The following is a 9,644-nucleotide window of genomic DNA, read 5'->3' on the forward strand; positions in this document are numbered from 1 at the left end:
AGTGGTTTTTTTTTTTTTTTTTTACGCCCCCCCCCCCCCCCCCCCCAATATGATGGTTCACTATGAAATAAGGCAAAGTAGTCCGTTGTAATTTTTGAGATTGCTGGCCAGGAAAATTAAAGATACTGGTGAATGTGTAATGTTACACATAACAAAGGAATATTAGTTCCAAGTTCAATTTTTAAGTTGTAGTGCAGAAACATTATTGCCACAAATGATACATTTAGGAATACATTTTGTTCTTTTCTCAAGGTCCATGAGCCACAATTTTCATGAGTTTGACAAATTTCAGGAAAATTTCCAGTGATTATAACTTTTGGTTGCTTTATATAGGAAGAAACAGAATTATTCCCTTGTTTTAGAAATGTTTATGCTTTGCTTAGTGGTACCTACTGGGCACCTAAACATTTTTGGAAAGGGCTGAATATAATCCTGTAGCATTTAAGTATACATGATTCAGAGTCATTTTGTTCTAGTTTTACTGAATTGCACCTCCATTGTTTAATTCAGTAAATGCTTATTTTCTTACCACATAAATCTTTAAGTTTTTCTACCCTGTTTTATTTTGCAATATTTGTAATTTTAGGTAGGTTTGTCATGAACTTTTTCTGCCAAGAATCTGTAAAATAGATTTCTTACCCTTTTCTATTTCTTTGTTATTTGTAGTGATATACAGGCCTATTGGTGAAGGTTTTGATCCAAGCTTCTTTGAGTTCAAAGACAAATTTGAAACTTGCCATTATTTGGTTACTCTTAATTTGGTTGTCCGGGTGTCAATGTATGGAAGAACTATTTCCTATTTCTCTGCATCATATTTCATAAGGCATTTACACACAGTTACCTCCTGCCACCTATTAAAAATATTTCTTAGGGTGCTTCTTTAGAGAAGCTGATTGTCGTGGAGAGGCTGAGGACATTTGCAATTTAAACTTGTATTTTCCTTTTCCCAGTTGCCATCTTCCACCAGAGAATGCTTAAGTTCTTATCTGTAAAGCGTATGATGTTTGAGGTTGAAGGTGGTCCTGCTGGGCTGTTACCACTTTGACCAAGAGAAGAGCCTGGAGATTAGGATGTTTTTGCATGTTCGGATTTATTAATTCAAGAAGGGGGAGGGATAATGCTTCTCAGTTATTTTGATGAGTAAGCAAGGATGCATGGAGTAGTACTAGTGCTTATGTCCTGAATTGGCACATAAAAATGACACTAGCATTAAAATAATTGAGGAAGCCATAAGTTTCAAATGAAAATGAGTAAAGCACTTAATTAGAAGAAAACATCTTCCCAGAGATATTTCTCACCATAAGTCTTTATTTCGCCGATTTAAATATTACACATTTTCTGTTAAAGGATAGATTATCAAGAATTTTGGATGTCTCAAATACTTAACACTAAATATAGTTCATGTATTTTCTTTGTTAAGAGTACTTTGTGTTTGCCTGTTTTCTGTGGAATAGTTTTATTCTGTAACCTCAGTGTTTTTACATAAATACTTCCCCTTTCATACTCTACAAGGATCTGTAGGACCCACAGTACTAAATACTTGTATATAATTTTAGTACGTGAAAGGAAATGAGATAACGTGAGCTAGATGAAAGGGACAGAGCATATTTTTAGAGAGCATCTAAAAACATTTATGTACATTTCTGAGTGACTTTCTTAAATACCTAAATGTGGATGTATATGTATATATATTAGATACCCCCATAGCTACTCCCCCCCCACATACATGTACATATGTGATTTTCCATAACTAATCCCAAGGGTATTTTCAATGTCTGTATTGCTTGTGTTAAGTTAGTAAGTATATCTACAAATAAATTGTCTTTGAGGTGTTAGTAATTAGGATACTAACAGAATTTGTAGGGTGTAAGTAAGGTTAAAGTAGCTGAGAAAAAAACGCATCTTGGTGATTGTTTTCTTCAAGCACTTTGGATATCCCAGTAAAAACTTCCTTGCATATAGAAGTCCGTATAAATATTTAATTTTGAAAATCTGTACCATTTGCTGATATTTCTGCAATCATGGAACAAAGTATAGCTTCTTTCTAGTCTTCTCCTTGGATATTATAGCAACACTTAAAATGCTTATCCTTGCAGCTAAATGTGACACATGTGTTTTTTACATGTATTCACCAGAGTTTCAAATAATGCTGATCTTTTGAGAACCACCGAAAATCTGATGAAGAGAATCCTTGAGCAGTACCTAAAAGCAGATACAATATGTGTTTAATTTTTTAAAGGATTTTCAATGCTCATTTGAAAAATAGTAACTTTTTAGACAAGATCAAATTGAATGAATCTTAGGGAGAAGAATTTTAACCAGTTTATTCTTCAGCATAAATATTTGTGAACTTAGCAAATTCAGGTAGAGTTCTAATACTACTTTTTTCCTTTTACCCAGGCAGTATCTATTTAGTACTAAGGTAGTACAAAATACAGGCTTTTCTTGTAATGTAGGTGAAGTAATGAAAACTTGATTCCCATTTGGGTTTTTTGTTTCCCTTAGGCTGTCAAGAAATATATTACCAGTAGTTTTATATTTATTGACCTGTCGACATTTTTTTCAAAAGAAAGTAGATTTTTGTACTGGAACGTGCTTCTGTGCTGAGTATGAACTGGAAAGAGTGGTGAATGGTATTTTGTAAAATTTTTAAGTCCATGAACTTTTTTTCCTAATTTTTAACTTGTGGTAAAAAAAAAAAAAAAAAAAGAAAACCCACATAATATCAAATTTACCATCTTAACCATTGTTTGTTTGCTTGTTCGTTTATTTAAGTAATCTCTATAACCGTGTGGGGCTTGAACTCAACCCAGAAATCAAGAGTCCCCTGGTCTTCCTGCTGAGCCATCCAGGTGCCTGCTGTCTTAATCGTTTTTAGGTGTACAATTTGGTAGTATTAAGTATATTCACACTGTTTTGCAACCAGTCTCCAGAACTTTTTCATCTTTCATAACTGAAATTTTATACCAGTTGAACATAACTTATTTTTTCCTCCCTCCAGTCCCTGACAACCACAATTCTAATTTCTATCTCTATTTGAATACTCTAGAGATGCCTTATATAAATGGAATCATACAGTGTTAGTCATTTTGTGACTGGCTTATTTCACTTAGCATAATGTCTTCACCATTCATCGCTGTGGTAGCTTATTTCAAGATTTTATACTCCTTCTTAGGACCGAATAATTTTCATTGTATGTATATACCACGTTTTGCATATCCATTCATCCATGATGGACTTTTGGGTTTCCACCTCTTGGCTATTTTGAATAATGCTGCTATGAACAAGGTGTGCAAATGTCTCTCTGAGATCCTGCTTTCAATTCTTTTGAATATACACCCTGAAGTGGAATTGCTGGATCCTGTAATTTTATTAAATTTTTGAAAAACTCCTCTATTTTGCATAATGGTTGCAATTGTTTTATATTCCCACTAACAGGGCACAAGAATTGCAATTTCTCCACATGCTTGTCAACACTATTTTCTGTTTTTCTGATTTGGGCCATCATAATAGATAAATAGATATAAGTGATATCTTACTGGTTTATTTGCATTTGCCCAATTATTTATATTGAGCATCTGTTCATATGCCGGTTGGTCATTTGTATATTGGTTTCGGAGAAACGTCTGTTTAAGTTCTTTGCTCATTTTTTAATTAAGTTATTTGGTTTTTGTTGTTGTTGAGTTGTGGGAGTTCTTTAAATATTTTGGATATTAACCCCTTACCAGATACGTGATTTGCAAGTTTTTCTCCCATTTCATGGGTTCCCTTTTCACTCTTGATTGTGTCCTTTGATGACAGAAGTTTTAATTATTGATGGAGTCCAGTTTAATTTTTCTTTTGTTGCCTATGCTTTTGGTATCCTCTCCAAGAAATCATTGCCAAACCCAATGTCTCTGAAGCTTTCCCCCTATATTTTCTTTTAGGAGTTTTAGTTTTAGGTCTTGCATTCAAGTTTTTAATCCATTTTGACTTAATTTTTGTATATGGTGTATGGTAAGGGTCCAACTTCATTCTTCTGCCTGCGGACATCTGGTGTTCTAGCACCATTTGTTTGAAGAGACTCTCCTTTCCCCCATCGAAAGGCTTTGGCCAGTCCTTGAACTTCTTATAAACCTCTTAAACTTATCTTCAATAATTTTTATTGGCTCATAATTCTTACTGATGGATAGGGGACTCTACAGTCAAATTTGCTTAAAAGTTTTTTCTCTCTTTTTTTAACTGGATAAAAAGCACAATGGCCAGGAATGTGAAAATTGGAATCCCAGTCCTGACCTTGATACTGAATTACTGTGTAACATGCTTTACCACCCTGTGCCTCTGCTTCTTCATATTCCAGATTACTAATAATGAAGCCATTGTACTGTTATTATAGAAATGATTAGAGGTTTAAATGGGATGGTATATTAAAAATGTACTTTCAAACTTGTCAAGTGCCAAGGAGACACAAAGCTTTCTTTTTTCCCTCAATAGGTTAGTTTGTTTACCTCTAGTTTTCTGTTATTTTTTGACCTTAAATTTGAAATTTTAATTATAAAAATGTGGTGATTTTTAAAGCAGAATTTTATTACATGCTTTGAAATCTAACAGCCTATTAAATATGTATTTTTTTTTCCCTTGGGCTTTGTATTACTTCCTGAGAAAGCAGTGTGGAAAGTAAATACTATCAGTTGGCCGAGTTGTCATAATGGCAGTTGATAAATATGACGAAGCATAGGGATGGTTTGTAAGGTTCAGATAAGTCAGAAAGTCATTCTTTTTTGTAGGAATACAAGTTAGAGAAGAAGGGACCTTTACGTAGAACAAAAGCACATGTTGTAGGATTCTCTCAAATGGGAGCTCCCCCTAGTGCGTTTAAGATGAGATTTACACAAGTTTGTTTTGCAAGGGACCTTTGAGGAACACCTCTGTTGAGTATATCAAGGGATATTTTGATAAGAAGGTTTGAGCTTAAAGTAGCATGAAGTGGGTATGATTTATTTCCTATTGAGTATTAGTTTTAAAGGTGGTAATTTAAATGAAAAATTTTAAGACCTAGATTTTATTTTCTTTGAAAACACTGTCACTTTTCTTCATAATTTATGCTCTAAATCTGTTTTCTGAAGGATCAAAAAATTGCTTTGTCATGATCTTTCAAAAGAAAATGAAAAAGGATATCCAAAGGACATTATTGCATTCTTAATTAGAAATTACTGTGTAATTCTTACTGTGTAAGAAATTATAAGTATAAAAAGCAAAAAATAATAGGTTTTACTTCTTCAAAGAGAATTTTATTTTCCCTTCATGCAAGGGAATGTCAATAATTACATATTAAATTATGTACAACTGAAAATTAAAAGGCTGGGAACAAATGTAATATTTGAATGAAAGAATTCTACTTTTCAAGTATTTTAAGTTGATTTAAGGTCAATTGTGGTCAGGAGTAAGGAAAGAACTGTTTAGACACGTTCATGTCATAGGTTTCTACAAAGAGATTGTGCAACATTTTATAACTTGAAATTTCTTTAAATATTTAAAATAACCCTTAGCCAATATAACCCTTCACTCAAGTTTCTAACGTATATGTAAAATCATCTTGGTGGTCTTTTTTCATTTGCTTCAGCAGTGCCCATATGTTACTAGCCCTGTGTTCTTTCATTTAAAAAAAAGTATTGCCCTTATGTAAACTTAATTTTTATTTAGCAGTGTTATTAAGTTTCTTAATTTAAACATGGTCCCAGACCATAGACAAAATACTAAAGTTTTTTGTTTCTGTTTTAGTTTGTCAGAAGAAGCAGATTCTTTTTCCCCCAACTTTTTTATTGAGGTACAACTTAAATACACAAATCTTAAGTGTGAAGCTTAGTGAATTTTTATATACGTTCTTGAGAACAAGATTGAACTTTTGTATCTCCTGACAGAAATTTTCATTGGACTTTATGTATCATTATGACTTTTGTTTTATGGGACTTTAGAATTGCAAGTCCTGTTAGAAGTTTACTCCATCTTCCTCATTCTATACATGAAGAAAGTAAAGCCCAGAAAAGTAGAAGGCTGATTTCTTTACACTTATGAAATATTTTAAAAGATTAAAATTGGTTATGGAACAGTTATACAGATTTTTTTATTAGCAACTTGTATGTTACTAAAGAACAAATTTTATTTACAAGTGTAACCAGTAGATATAAGTCCCTTTTTAGGGGTATGTCTGTGGTTCTCTACTGGAATATGCTTTCTTTCATTTCGTCTGGTGAAAACCAGGCAATTCATTTTGCCAGTTTGTTACATTTAGCCTTTCTTGTAACACTATGAAAATACTGTTATATGCAGTTGGAGTTCCTTCCCACTCCCTTGGAAAAAAGTTAATATGAACGTTGGGGGCCATGGGGTGGCTCAGTTGATTAAGCGTCCTACTTTCTGGTCATGATCTTGCGATTCATGGGTTCGAGTCCCGTGTCGGGCTCTGTGCTGACAGCTCAGAACCTGGAGCCTGCTTCAGATTCTGTTTCTGTCTCTATCTGCCCCTTCCCTGCTCACAATGGGGAGGGGGCAGAGAGGGAGAGGGAGTGAGAGAGAGAGAGAGAGAGAGAGAGAGAGAATATGAGAGAGAATCCCAAGCAGGCTCCTCACTGTCAGTGTGGATTCGCTATGGAGCTCTTTGCGGGGCTCAGATTCCCAAACTGTGAGATCATGACCTGAGTGAGCCAAAATCAAGAGTTGGATGCTTAGCCTACCAAGCCACCTAGGCGCCCAGATATAAGATAATTTTGAAAACCTCTTAGCATCGTCTTTTAAGATTTAGAAAACTCTGATTGGTTCTATCTGTTCCCACTCCATCCGTGAGTTCCAGGCCAGTCGTGTAAACTCTCAGCCTCAGTTTCCTCATTAGGAAGATGAGGTGAAAGGATCTATGCTGCAGGATTGTGGTGAAGATTAAGTGGTATGGAATGTAATTTATTGTAACACTTACTCTCATTTTTATGAATTTCCTTTTATTTGCATTTTAAAGACTGGAATTGTGGGCACATGGTATGTTATACAGCTTTCTTCAGTATAAGCAGTGTGGTACAGAAAGAACCGCTTCATTAGAACTGGTCGTGCCTGGCTCTGCCACTTACTAGCTTAGGCTGTATTGACAAGTCCCCTTAGCCTCACTGAACTTCAAATCACTTATCCACCAAATGGTGAAAATAGCATAATTCTTGGGAATTTTTGTAAGAACTAGAAATATTAATCATTTAGCAAAGTGCCTGTTTGGCACATGGTAGGAACTCAGATGACGATGATTAACTGTCGTGCCCAATGTTATGTTAAACACTTAACAGGGCAAAGCTTTGTAATCCGAAACCTTTGACAGAAGTTCCATAACCCAACATCTATCCATCATAAACATCGTAAGAAGCTAGAATTAGCTAGCCAGTATTTCCAGCTAATGTAAAATTTTGTGCCATAAGGAACAAACATAATGGTTTTGGCTTTAAATTGAAGCTCCAAAAATATTTTACCCTTGGTGTTGAAAAGTTTTTTCTCCAAAATCTCTATTTCTTGTTCAAAAACAGTTTGATAACATATTTAATTTAATAAAGCAAACATGTTTTTCGATTTTCAGAGAAAGAAGGTTTTAATTTTTTGAGGAAACTTAGATCTGAGTCCATTTCTAGGGCTTTGTAAATAGTATATTTTAGAATACGAGTTGGTGTTGGTTGGGATGGGGTGGAGGGAGGATGTTCTTGTACAGAAGAAAGGTCAAATGTGAAATGTTATGATCCCTTTTATTATTTGTAATGTAGATTTATGTGGGAAAAATAGGATAAGCCTAGGAAGGATTTTTTTCTATATGATAATAGTTCTTTTTTAGAGCATACGTGATCTAAAATCCAATGATTGGTATAGTGAGGTATAGTTGCACATAAGAAAATATTTTAACATAAGAATCTTACAATTAAGAGGATTATTTGTAACCAAAGGACAAATTTATATCAGGCTAGTGATGTCTTATCAAGATTTATTCTTGTTCCTATGCACTCTTGCTTTTTTAATCTGTTCCTTAAAAGGATATGGCATTTTAACATTTTCCATTTTTTGCTTTTGCCTAGATAAGCTGAGGGACTCATGGTAAAGGTCCTCAGAAGGATTATATTGTCTGACAAACTGTTACAGTGATGAAAACAGTTCTGAGTATGTGAGAAAAAGTAATTGTAGCATTAGCTATTAGTAACGTACTTTGAAACTCCTCAATGGCAGTATTGATGCTGGCATGTTAAAGGAAACCTCGTTAGATATTAGGAAACATCAACAAAGTCTTCTGGTTATTTTGTAGTTTGAACACTGGAAGCATACCAACAATTATTCTGAAAGGATTAAAAACAATAGTTTTTTTTGTTTTTTTTTTTAATGTGTATTCATTTTTGAGAGAGAGAACAGAGCGTGAGCTGGGGAGGGGCAGACAGAGAGGGAGACAGAATCCAAAGCAGGCTCCAGGCTTTGAGCTGTCAGCACAGAGCCCAACGCAGGGCTTGAACTCCCTGACCTTGAGATCATGACCTGAGCTGAGGTCGCATGCTTCACCGATTGAGCCACCCAGGCGCCTCAACAATAGATTATTTTTAATCCCCAGAATTGAAGATGATTCTGTGTTCTGTGAAAGGTTAGGCTGCAAACCTCAGTAAGTGATGTTACAAAGGCTGCATCTACAAGATGATGACAGCATTCAGTCCTTTTGGATTATTGAGAGTAAGCAAAATGATGTCTTTGTGGCCTCTGATAATGCCTGAGTTGTGGTAATTCCTGGTCATTTATGTACTTTGGCAGGTAAAAGCTAATGTAAAATTTTGAATTTTTGTTGTACAGTTTTAGTTGTCAATCCATTTCTCAAAGCAGTAAGTTAGAAAAACCAAGAAATTGCATTCAGAAAATTGGGCCTAAATCAGATAATAGAGTAAAAAGTCTTTATATGTTGGAGTGCCTGGTGGCTCACTTGATTAAGTGTCAGACTTGATTAAGTGTCAACTCAGGTCATGATCTTGTGGGTTCGTGGGTTCGAGCCCCGTGTTGGGCTTTGTGCTGACAGCTCAGAGTCTGGAGCCTGCTTCAGAGTCTGTGGTCTCCTCTCTCTCCCCTTCGCCCACTAACGTGCACATGTGCTCTTTCTCTCTCCCTCTCAAAAAATGAATAAATATTAAAAAAAAATTTAAAAGGTCTTTATATGTAAATTTTATTGTTAATCCAGAAGGGACAATGTCTAATCTCAAACAACATTATATTGAATGTAACTCTTAATGTAATAAAAAAAAAAGAGTCATTCTTAGAGCTTCCATTTTAATGAGCTTAGAGCAACTATCAAAAACGTGTGACAACTATCCAGTCATTCATATGACCTCTGCTTTTTCATGAGGTTCATTTCTAAGGTAAAACCTTTGTGGATTTGTATGTATAGTTAGAAGGGCTTATATACTTTTCTTGGCAAAAGGCCCAAGTATTATGTGGTTAGTTTCTCATTTCCTAAACATGTCATCTATTTTGAAAATTTTAAATCTATAAACACTTGGGAAGGGACTTAGTACTAAGCATCAGTAAATGTTTGAGTCAGAGCCTAGGGAGTACAGAGTACAAATACCTTTTGTAATGGATTTGGAGAATTTTTTTTTTTTTTTTTTTTTTTTTAA

General features: G+C 34.6%; 1 protein-coding gene across 1 annotated transcript in view; it reads left to right on the forward strand.

Annotated features, from left to right (window-relative positions):
• Positions 1-9,644, forward strand: part of INTS6 (integrator complex subunit 6) — an 88,480-nt gene that overhangs the window by 2,953 nt on the left and 75,883 nt on the right. The gene's annotated exons all lie outside the window — the stretch shown is intronic.

The sequence above is a fragment of the Herpailurus yagouaroundi genome, unplaced genomic scaffold, assembly GCF_014898765.1.
Source record: "Herpailurus yagouaroundi ecotype Mexico unplaced genomic scaffold, PumYag 197, whole genome shotgun sequence".
NCBI classification, from domain to species: Eukaryota; Metazoa; Chordata; class Mammalia; order Carnivora; family Felidae; genus Herpailurus; species Herpailurus yagouaroundi.